The sequence below is a fragment of the Cebus imitator genome, unplaced genomic scaffold, assembly GCF_001604975.1.
Source record: "Cebus imitator isolate Cc_AM_T3 unplaced genomic scaffold, Cebus_imitator-1.0 Scaffold193, whole genome shotgun sequence".
NCBI classification, from domain to species: Eukaryota; Metazoa; Chordata; class Mammalia; order Primates; family Cebidae; genus Cebus; species Cebus imitator.
This window is the reverse complement of record NW_016107508.1, coordinates 3,394,514-3,406,889: the sequence shown is the minus strand read 5'-3', so window position 1 is coordinate 3,406,889 and position 12,376 is coordinate 3,394,514. Positions and strand designations below refer to the sequence as shown.

General features: G+C 40.2%; 1 long non-coding RNA gene across 5 annotated transcripts in view; it reads right to left on the bottom strand.

Annotated features, from left to right (window-relative positions):
* The window catches only part of LOC108316872, a 37,205-nt gene extending 24,860 nt beyond the window's left edge, over window positions 1–12,345 (bottom strand). For 3 of the 5 annotated variants that reach the window (XR_005203186.1, XR_005203187.1, XR_005203184.1), the window contains exon 1: window positions 12,189–12,344. This is a non-coding gene — a long non-coding RNA (uncharacterized LOC108316872). Of the gene's footprint in view, window positions 1–3,047; window positions 3,181–12,188 lie in introns of all 5 variants that reach the window. The other 2 variants (XR_001830483.2, XR_005203185.1) reach the window with 2 other exon arrangements.
* Window positions 12,346–12,376: the final 31 nt, after the last annotated feature.

The following is a 12,376-nucleotide window of genomic DNA, read 5'->3' as shown; positions in this document are numbered from 1 at the left end:
CCAGGCTGGTCTCAAACTCTTGACCTCAGGTAATCCACCCACCTCAGCCTCCCAAAGTTCTGGGATTACAGCCGTGAGCCACCACACCCGGCCAATTTTCACGTTATATTTTAAAAAATGAAAGATTTTTTTTTGCCTTTTGAATAAACTATAGACAAAAAAAGGGAAAGGAAAGAGATTGTCTGGAAAGCTACATCTTCCCTCTGTTAATGAGTGAAGGTTTTGCCTTTTAAAAAATTCCGAGTTATTGTTTCAGCTAAGTAAATGACTTATGGTGACCTGCAGTTTGGTTTTATAATATCAAATGTTTTAAATCTTTGATATTTGACAAACTTTCCAAAATCAAATTATAAATTACGTCTTCTTCTGATCTCCTAATTAATCTTTTAGCTATTAGGTCTCCTAAAGTTCAAAAATGACATATCTGGCTTATTTGGTATAACAATCATACAGGAAGCATGGTTAAATAGTGAGGTGTTTGGCTTTCTTTGGGCTGTATCTGTATAATTAAAGTTATTGGTATGTCCTCCAAAATTATGGAAAACTTATATAATCATCATATGACTTAGTGTATATTATTAATGGTTATAATTGTTATATTAAATTGTTGAATGCCATAGAAGGAACCAAAATTCCTAGCCAATTGCGGCTGTAATAGTGGCCGTTCCAAAACTTTTTGTCATCCACAGGCAATTGTTATCTCCTTAATTAGCTATAGGATTTTGACAGATGCTTTTAAAAGCAGGTTTTTGATAACTTTGAACATTGTGACATTATAATAGAGAAAATCTTTCAGGACTTTTATGGAGAGCTGAAATGTTCATGAGCATCAAACAGAACAGGAGTTAACTGCATGAACTAAACTAATAGAAGTCTGAAACAATCTTTTTGACTTTTTGCTTAAAACGTTGCTGATCTTTTACAGAGCCAAAAAACTGTTATTTTAAGCTATTTACAACTTTTGATAATTGAGTAAAGTATATTCCTGTAAACAAAATTTGGAGTATATTTGCTTCTCTACCTGATTTCTCCAGAATTTGGAAACTGTATATTCTTAATTTACATCAACATAGCTATCTGCGTAAGTACAATAAGAATCCATTTTATTTTGCAACTGGACACAATTGGAGACTAGGCTCCATGGCTATTTTACCAAGGCTTTGACTGTAATGATATACTTTCCTTTAAGGAATGAAACTTGACTTACAGAGCCAATAAAAGCCCCTTGGGAAAACTAGCCTCATACCTTGCCTACACAGTCACTGTACAGGGTTCCTGACCAAAGAATGTCACTTTCCGATGGGCCCGGAAGCCCCAACTTACCTTGAAATCTCTTAAGAAGAATTCACCCAAATCCATAAGTATTTGTTACCAACCCATGGCTGGACTCAGCTTTAAAAAAGTCTTGGCTGGGTGCAGTGGCTCACGCTTATAATCCCAGCACTTTGGGAGACAAGGCAGTCAGATTATGAGGTCAATAGATTGAGGCCATACTGGCCAACATGGTGAAACCCCATCTCTACTAAAAATACAAAAATTAGCTGGGCACGGTGGCACATGCCTATAGTCCCAGCTACGTGGGAGGCTGAGGCAGGAGAATTATTTGGACCCAGGAGGCAGAGGTTGCAGTAAGCCAAGATCATTCCACTGCACTCTAGCCTGGCAACAGAGCGAGACTCCATCTTAAAAAAAAAAAAAAAAAAAGGCTTATCTGAGATTCCTTTTATGAAAGATAATTCCATCAAAGCCAATTTAAAAAGCCTATGTGAAATAGAATCATTCTTACTTCACTGTATACAAATAATCAGGCCAAGTATAATAAACCAAATCTGTCATGATTATGATATGTTTTAAATAAAAATGAGGACTGGAGAGAGAAAAGTTGTGTTTCAAAAACTATGGTACACCTGTTATTAAATTCTAGTCTCATCAGTTGTTTTTGAATATTTGTCTGCGATTTAAACTGACCCTGCTTTTTCCTGTGAACCAATCAGTGATCTCTGCCTGCAGCTCAGAGGAAACAAGGGGGATGGGTAATGTAAAAATCTAGATCAATAGTCTAATTCTGGGCACATATTGGAATCAGCTAGAGACCCCATATCAGCTTGGTTCCAACAATTGCCCAGTTCCTGGAAAGCCTTCTTATTTAGTTTACTTGGAATAATTTTGCTTACTTTACTTTACTGTTGTGGAGTATATTGCTGTTGTACTCTTTGTATAGAAATGTAGAGTGAGCTTACTCAATGTTTTCTTAAATTGAACACTTAATTAATCTTCCAGATATTACCTTTTTATGGAACTCAAGAGTTATGAATGGTCCTTGCCATACCAATACTTTCTGACGGAGCTCCACTCTACCCTAAATACAAGAGACCCTAATAGTTAGGCAGAAAAATCATTGCCCCTATTCAGCCTGAAGAAGTTACAGAAGATGGATCTACATACCCCTACAACCCTTAATCCTAAGGTCCCTTGTAAAAGGAAGGGGGGAAAATATGTCAGAAGCATTTGAACCAGAGTGACTTCATCTTGAATAGGAGCTGGGTAAAGTACTGAGACCTACTGGGCTGCATTCCTAGGAGGTTATGCATTCTTAGTCACAGGAAGAGATGGGAGATGGGCACAAGATACAGTTCACAAAGACCTTGCTGATAAAATAGCATGCAGTAAACAAGATGGCCCAAACTCACCCAAAGCAAGATGGTGAGGAGAGTGACCTCTGGTCATCCTCATTGCTCATTATATACTAACTATAATGCATTAGCATGCTAAAGACACTCCCAGCAACACCATGACCATTTACAAATGCCATGGCAACATCAGGAAGTTACCCTATACAGTCTAAAAGGGGAAGGAATCCTCAGTTCCAAAAACTGCCCATCCCTTTCCTCGAAAACTCATTAATAATACACTTGTTTAGCATATAATCAAGAAATAAGTATAAGCATTATCAGTCAAGCAGCCGACGCTGCTGCTCTGACAATGGAATAGCCATTCTTTTATTCCCTTACTTTCTTAATAAATTTGCTCTCACTTTATGGATTCACCTCAAATTTTTTCTTGGGTGATAACCGAGAGCCCTCTCTTGGGATCTGGATCAGGACCTCTTTCCAGTAACAGCTGCAGTGGGTCATGACCCAACCACTGCATTCCAGCCTAGCCGACAGAGCAAAACCCTGCCTGTAAAAATGAAAGTAAAAATAGCACCATGAACAAAGTCCCTCTTGGTTAAAAATGGATTTAACATGAAGGTTAAGAGACAGGTGACCTACTGAGGAGAAAACAAAACAAACAAAATAATACCTTTGCACAATTAATATCCCCAACTCAAAGACAGTTTCTCTTATGAATCAATTTTTAAAAGGAACTGCCTTTATAAAGGAACTCCCAAATGACAGAATTACACATGACTAATGAACATTTAAAAATATGGCCAATCTTACTAATAGTAAAAGAATTGTTTATAGGAGGGAACATTTTGTAAGTGTGTCACCTGCATCTATTAGCCAGAGTACAGTTGCAGATAACAGAAGTCACTCCAGACAACTTAAGCAGAGTGGGTTTTGATACAGGGAATTAGGTGACTATAAGATTGTTCTAGGATTGGAGGAGGAGGGTCTAGGCTAATGTTACAGGAATGGCCCCACCCCCAGAATGGGGCCCCACCCTAGAAGTGGGCCACCAGGAATGCTTCAGCCAGTGCCATGATCACAAAACTGGGGTATTGGGAAGCCATTGCCACACCTGTTGGCTCTGGGTCATCTATGCCAGTAAAATGACGCCCCACTTCTGCATCTCACACAATAAGGTAAGAACTGGATTCTGGGACTCTGCTTCTGCTACTGCAGAAAACCAAGTCCCCACTACAATATTTGGCAGTAGAAGAAGCAGAAGCACAGCCCCCGTGTCCCTTCCACTTTCCCATCCTTGCACAGGGGAGTCAGCTTGGCACAATTCAGATCATTTAAGAACCAGCTTATGGGGAAACCAGGGGCATAGAGTCATCAGCTTTCTATCCTTGAGGTTTCACAGCAGAGTATGAAACAGAGCTGAGTGACTGCGTCCTTGTGATCTGCCTCAGGAAGCAAATAACTGGCACACGCAGTGTTTGCATGGGGCAAGGAACAATGATTCTCATTCACTGCTGGTTACGGTGTGTTCTAACCCAAACTTTCTAGTCAGCAATTTGACACCATGTGGTGAAAGTTCATTTGGTTCAGAAATTTTACTTCTTTGAACTCATCACAAGAAAAGAACCAGAGATGTGCACAAATATCTGCACACGAATATTGATCGCCGTGTTTTTGATGACACTATCAAAGCAGTCAGAGTCAAAATGGAGTTGCTTGTGTTTAAAAAAACAACACCCAAACTCTCACAGAGTGGGGGACGCCCATGAAGAGAGGGTTCTAATGCTTTTGTATGCCTGAGAACAAAACCATCATCTGCAAAAATTGCAATCTTGCACAAAGGCCATCACAATCTTACACAAAAAATAATTCTGTGAGCTTATCTGCACAGAAACTGCCTGCCCAACCTCGGACTGGTGTCACCCTTGCTATTAATTCTTGCAGCTAAAGATGGTTATTTCAAAACAATTACATAATTGTCTTCACTTTTCCTTTGTCTTCCTCTACATCCTTGAATATGTACATAGTTTACTATGGCATGAATTTTCCCACTGCAATGTCCTATTCTCAAATAAATATCATTTTCTTTATATATATGCCACAAATTTACCTCGAGAATAATGATATTATACATAAGTTCATTTATATATCAAACTATGTTTGAGACAAAAGAATCTATCAAATCTTCTGGAATGACAGCTTTTAAAGGTCCTTTTATGTTTCTAGTCTAGTTCAAAAGGCTTAGAGGTCCTCTTCCTGCCACTTGCTGATGTTTTTAGTAACGTTATTCAGTAATTTGTTCACATTTTATTATTGACTGTCATTTTCTTTTTTTTTTTTTAATTGTACTTTAGGTTCTGGAGTACATGTGCAGATCATGCAGGATTGTTGCATAGGTACATACATGGCAAGGTGGTTTGCTGCCTTCATCCCCCAATCACCTATATCTGGTATTTCTCCCCTCGTTATCCCTCCCCACCCTCCCCTTCCCCTGCTGTCCCTCCCCTACCCCCCCCAACTGACCGCAGTATGTGATGCTCCCCTCCCTGTGTCCACGTGTTCTAATTGTTCAACATCTGCCTGTGAGTGATAACGTGGTGTTTGGTTTTCTGATCTTGTGTCAGTTTGCTGAGGATGATGGTTTCCAGATTCATCCATGTGCCTATGAAGGACACTAACTCATCATTTTTTATGGCTGCGTAGTATTCCATGGTGTATATGTGCCACATTTTCTTTATCCAGTCTATCGTTGATGGACATTTGGGTTGGTTCCAGGTCTTTGCTATTGTAAACAGTGCTGCAATGAACATATGTGTACATGTGTCTTTATAATAGAACAATTTATAATTCTTTGGGCATATATCAGTAATGGGATTGCTGGGTCAAATGCTATTTCTATTTCTAGGTCTTTGAGGAATCGCCACACTGTCTTCCACAATGGTTGCACTAATTTGCACTTCCACCAACAGTGTAAAAGTGTTCCTATTTCTCCACATCCTCTCCAGCATCTGTTGTCTCCAGATTTTTTAATAATTGCTATTCTAACTGGCATGAGATGGTATCTCAATGTGGTTTTGATTTCCATTTCTCTAATGACCAGTGATGATGAGCATTTTTTCATATGTTTCTTGGCCTCATAGATGTCTTGTTTTGTAAAGTGTCCATTTATATCCTTCACCCACTTTTGAATGAGTTTATTTTTTTCTTGTAAATCTGCTTTAGTTCTTTGTAGATTCTGAATATTAGCCCTTTGTCAGATGGGTAGATTGCAAAAATTTTTTCCCATTCTGTTGGTTGCTGGTTCACTCTAATGATTATTTCCTTTGCTGTACAGAAGCTGTGCAGTTTAATTAGATTCCATTTGTCTATTTTGGCTTTCGTTGCCATTGCTTTCAGTGTTTTAGCCATGAAGTCCTTGCCTATGCCTATCGTCCTGAAAGGTTTTGCCTCGGTTTTCTTTTAGGGTTTTTATGGTGTTAGGTCTTATGTTTAGATCTTTAATCCATCTGGAGTTAATTTGAGTGTAAGGTGTCAGTAAGGGGTCCAGTTTCTGCTTTCTACGAGCCAGTTTTCCCAACATCATTTATTAAACAGGGAATCTGTTAGCCAGTTTTCCAAACATCATTTATTAAGCAGGGAATCCTTTCCCCATTGCTTGTTTTTCTCAGGTTTGTCAAAGATCAGATGATTGTAGATGTGTGGTATTGCTTCTGAAGCCTCTGTTCTGTTCCATCGATCAATGTCTCTGTTTTGGTACCAGTACCATGCTGTTTTGATTACTGTGGCCTTGTAGTATAGTTTGAAGTCAGGCAACATGATGCCTCCAGCTTTGTTCTTTTTGCTTAGGATTCTTTTGGTTATGCAGGCTCTCTTTTGGTTCCATATGAAGTTTGAAGTGGTCTTTTCCAGTTCTGTGAAGAAGGTCATTGGTAGCTTGATGGAGATAGCACTGAATCTATAAATTACTTTGAGCTGTATGGCCATTTTCAAGATGTTGATACTTCCCAACCATGAGCATGGAATGTTTTTCCATTGTTTGTGTCCTCTCTTATTTCATTGAGCAGTGAGTTGTAGTTCTCCTTGAAGAGGTCCTTTACATCCTTTGTTAGTTGTATTCCTAGTAATTTTATTCTCTTTGTAGCAATTGTGAATGGGAGTTCACTTCTGATTTGGCTCTCTTTTTGTCTGTTATTGGTGTATAGAAATGCTTGTGATTTCTGCACATTGATTTTGTATCCTGAGACTTTGCTGAAGTTGCTTATCAGTTTCAGGAGATTTTGGGCTGAGACGATGGGGTCTTCTAAATATACAATCATGTCATCTGCAAATAGAGACAATTTGGCTTCCTCTTTTCCTAACTGAATACCCTTTATTTCTTTTTCTTGCTTGATTGCTCTGGCTAGAGCTTCCAATACTATGTTGAATAGAAGTGGTGAGAGAGGGCATCCTTGTCTTGTGCCAGATTTCAAAGGGATTCAGTAGAGCTGCTGCGTCCTTTATTTACTCAGGAAAATTAGGCCAGCTTCTGCAATGGCGGCTGCCCTTCCCCCCACCCCCGAGCTCGATCATTCCTGGTTGCTCTCTAACTGATATTCTGGGTGTGAAACTCTGGAGTGAGAGTCTTTAGCCTGCTGGGCTTTGTGCAGGGGGGACCTGTCCTGCCGTATGGGCTGTTTCCCTGATTTTCAGTTCCCCTTCTTTCTGGGGGGCTGGTGGCTCCATCCAGCCAGCTTTCTGGCTTTCACGTCAGCCAATGCTTCCGCTTAGATCTATGCTGACAGCCCCAGTGCTGGCCGAAGTTGATACTCTGCCCTGTTCAGGCAGCTCACTGAGGCTTTTCAGTCTGGTGAAGATCTTCTGTTCCGTGGGTTGTAGAGGGCTTGGGTGGAGGGCTGTATCCGAACTGAAGTCCCAGAGTGGGAGATCCCCTCGTCCTCCAGTTGGTTGCACACACCTCCTGGGTGGGGCAGTGCCCCACCTTGCCTCAGCTTGCCCTATTTGGTTTATACACACTGTCCAACCAGGCCCACAAAATGAAACTGGTACCTCATTTGGAATTGTGGAGACCACTCAGCTTCTGTGTCTCTCTCGCTGGGAGCTGCTTTCCAGAGCTGCCTCTTATTCAGCCATCTTGGGATCCTCCTTGACTCAATGTCATTTTCTTTTAGGGGGCTTTTCTCAGTTTGTTATTTAGTTTGACACAGCAAAAGTTTAAAGTAGCAAAAGCTGAATAAATAACTTTTATTTTTTGACATGGAGTCTCATTCTGTCACCCAGGCTGGAGTGCAGTGGCATGCTCTCAGCTCACTGCAACCTCCACCTACCAGGTTCAAGTGATTCTCCTGCCTTAGCCTCCCAAATAGCTGGCATTACAGGTGCATGCCACCATGTCCAGCTAATTTTTGTACTTTTAGTAGAGACAGAGTTTCATCATGTTGGTCAGGCTGATCTTGAACTCCTGACCTCGTGATCCACCCACCTCAGCCTCCCAAAGTGCTGGATTTACAGGTGTGAGCAAACTCGCCCGGCCAAATAAATAAAACTTTATACCTCCATATAAAGAATTATATATAGCCACTGATGATAGAGGCAGAAATGGCTTTACCCTGAAGCAAAAGAAGCCTGAGTTCAGGGACCCTTGCTTGCACTGGCTCCTTCCAAGACCCTAAGAGCAGCTCTAGCCATTGTTCACATTATTGTTGTTGTTATTTGCAAAAGTAAGTTCTTCTAAGAGCAACTGATTAAGGCTGTTGTCTTTTAATTGCTTTCCAATCTGGCTTCCCTCTGCCATACTTCTCCTGGTTTGGGGTGACATTGTAGTGTTACTGGTATTTTGTATTATAACTCTCTTTGTTTAAGCTTTGTGCCCACCAATTATGTAAGCTTTAGGTACCGAAATAGCCTGGATCTATCCCTGGTTATAGATTCATATTTATTGGCAATGGAGAATGGTTCATTAGGTATTGTTGAGTGAAAGAGGCAACTTATGAAACAGTGGTAAAGGAAGACTTCATTATATTAGGCCATTCTTGCATTGCTATAAAGAAATATCTGAGACTCGGTAATTTATTTAAAAATAGAGGTTTGATTGGCTCGCAGTTCTGCAGGCTTTACAAGAAGCATGGTGCTGGCATCTGCTCAGCTGCTAGGTAGGCCTCAGGAGGCTTACAATCATGGCAGAAGGTGGAAGGGGAGCAAGCACATCACAAGGTGAAAGCAAGAGCCAGAGGGAGTTGAGGGGAGGTGTCACACACTTTTAAACCACCAGATCTTGCATGAACTCAGAGTGAGAGCTCACTTATTACAAAGGGGATGGCCCAAGCCATATATGAAGAACCTGCCCCCATGATCCAAACACCTTCCACCAGGCCCCAGCTCCAGCATTGGGGATTACAATTCAACTATAAGATTTGGGTGGAGACAAATATCCAAACTGTTTCACCCATGTAGAATGCTTATACATATGTATGTCTTTTGGTGCTAGATGAATTATAATGGCTCAGGCATAAGTCACTTTTACAATAAATGAAAACTTATTTTTACTGAAAAGCCTCAGCGAGCCAGAATGGTTCCCATTTAAGAAATAGTTGCAAATTAATTTTTTAATTAAAGTATAATTGTATTCTTGGTAGGGACAAAAAATTACTGGAAATGGGGATGAATGAATTTTCTGGGGTGATGGAAATGTTCTTTATCTTGTTTTGTGCCTCCCAAAGTGCTGGAATTACAGGTGTGAGCCACTGCACCCAGTTAACGTTATGGAGCTCCAAGCCAGGTCTGAGTCAGGTATGAGCTCTGTAGTATTAGCTGTGTGACTCTGGCAAATTAATCTTTCTGCATCTGTTTTCTCATCTATAAAATGAGAATAACATTAAAACAGTTTGTTTTAACTATTTTTAAAAATTAGAATATTGAGAAGAAGGAAAAAAACACCTATATTCCAACTACTGTAATGGAACCTTTGCCATCATTTTGCTCTTGGTTGGCCTCTCCCCCTCCCCTATTTTTAAAAATTAAAATAGAATCTAATTCTTTCCTTTTTCTTTTTTTTTTTAAAGATGATATCTTGCTATGTTGCCCATGTGGACTCATACTCCAGAGCCCAAGTGATCCTCCCTCTTCATCCTCCTAGATCGTTGGGACTACAGGGATGCACCACTACACCTGGCTTAAACCAATTTCTTTTTAATTCATAATTTTAAAATCAAAATAATTTACTCAGCTCTTTATTTTGAAAAGTCTAAAACCTCAAAAAAGCTGAAAGAATAGTACCATGAACACTCACTCACATACCCTTACTTTAGCACCAATAATTCACCAATTATTAACATTTTGTCTTGTGTCCCCCTCTGTCATAATATGTTTTTCTTTTTTTTTCTGCAATCAGCTGATTGATTAGGGTGGTGGTTGTTGAAAAGGGAGGTGCTGTGACAGTTTCTTAAAATAAGACAACAATGAAGTTTGCTGCATCAATTGACTCTTCCTTCCATGAAAGATTTCTTGTAGCATGTGATGCTGTTTGCTAGCATTTTATCCACAGTAGAATGTTCAAAATTGTAGTCAATCCTCTCAAACCCTGCCATTGCTTTATCAACTAAGTTTATGAACTATTCTAAATCCTTCATTGTTATTTCAACAGTGTTCCCAGCATCTTCACCAGGAGTAGTTTCCATCTCAAGAAACCACTTTCTTTGGTCATACATTAGAAAGAACTGCTCATCCATTCGAGTTTCTCATGAGATTGCCACAATTCAGTCCTATCTTCAGGCTCCGCTTCTAATTTTAGTTTTCTTGCTATTTCCAAATACATCTGCAGTTACCTCCTTCACTGAAGTCTTAAACTCTTCAAAGTCATCAATGAGAGTTGGAATCAACTTCTTCCAAACTCCTATTAATTTTGATACTTTGACCTCTTTCCATGAATCACAAATGTTCTTAATGATATATAGAATAGTGAATCCTTTCCAGAAGGTTTTCCATTTACTTTTCCCAGATCCATCAGAAGAATAACTATCTATGGCAGCTATAGCCCTACAAAATGTATTTCTTAAATAATAAGACTTGAAAGGCAAAATTACTTCTTGATCTGTGGGCTGCAGAATGGATCTTGTGTTAGCACACATGAAAACGACATTCATCTCCTTATACATCTCCATTAGAGCTCTTGGGTGACTAGGCACTTTTTCAGTCAGCAATGATACTCTGAGAGGGATCTTTTTTTCTGAGCGGTAGCCCTCAACAGTGGGCTTAAAATATTCAGTAAACCATGCTGTGAACAGACGTGCTGTTATCCAGGCTTTGTAATTCCACTTACAGAGCACCGGCAGATTACATTTAGGGTAACTTTTAAGAGACCTAAGATTTTTATAATAGAACGTAAACGAGCACTGGCTTCAATTTAAAGTCACTATCTGCATTAGCCTCTAACAAAAGAGTGAGCCTGGCCTTTGAAGCCAGACATTGACCTTTCTAGCTATGAAAGTCCTTGATAGCATCTTCTTCCAATAGAAGGCTGTTTTGTCTACATTGAATATCTGTTGTTCAGTGGCCACCTTCATCAATGATCTTAGCTAGATCCGGATAACTTGCTGCAGCTTCTCCATCAGCACTTGCTGTCTCATCTTACCCTTTTATGCTCTGGAGATGGCTTTTTTCCTTAAGCCTCATGAAATAATCTCTTCTAGCTACAAACTTCTATAGCTTCCTTGCCTCTCTCAGCCATCATAGAATAGAATAGAATCAGGGCCTTGCTCTGGATTCAGTTTTGGTTTGAGGCGATGTTGTAGCTGGTTTTATTTTCTATCCAAACCACTAACATTTTCTTCAAATAGGCAATAAACTGTTTCACTTTCTTATTATTTATGTGTTCACTAGAATAAAATGTTTAATTTCCTTCAAGAACTTTTCCTTTGCATTTACAAACTGGCTTGTTGGTACAAACTTTCCACTTAGCTTTCAGCCTATCTTGCCTTCTGACATGTCTTCCTCACTAAGCTTAACCATTTCTAGTTTTTGAGTTAAAGTGAGAGACGCACGACTCTTTCTTTCACTTGAACACTTAGAGGCCCATTGCAGGGTTATTGATTGACCTAATTTCAATACTGTTGTGTCTCAGGGAATAGAGAGGCCCAAGGAAACGGAGAAAGAAGAGGGAACGGCCTGTCAGTGAATTAGAACACACACAACATTTATCAATCAAGTTTGTCATCTTATAGGGGCACAGTTCATGGCGCCCCAAAACAATTACAATACAAAGAACACTCATCACAGGTCACTCTTGTAGCAGAGCACATCTCCCTGTGATCTTTTTTTATCCTAGGTATTTACGAGCACTGTACCTAGGATGGACGCGTTCCTCTCCTTACTTTCGTAAATGCCCTACTCTTGTCAATGGGGTAGCTGCGCTTCCACCACTTTACTTAATAACCTTGCTTTTGCTTTGCTATGCGGACTCGCCCTGAATTCTTTCTTGCGCAAGATCCAAGAACCCTCTCTCGAGGTCTGGATCGGGACCCCTTGCCGGTAACAAAACTACACCAAGAATACAAGAAAACTTACGCTACTGAGCAGGAACCGGCAAAGTCTCTAGTCTTTGGGAACACAGAATTTCGCCTGCTCCGCCTTTTCCGAAGCTGGGAGGAGCAAAGCTGGAAGAGGAGAGGCCCGTGGACGAACTCCGCTCTCCCACCGGCCAGGCCGCGTTCCTCAAGGCAGCCAATCAGGTAGCTACATTTGCCACAGGGGCG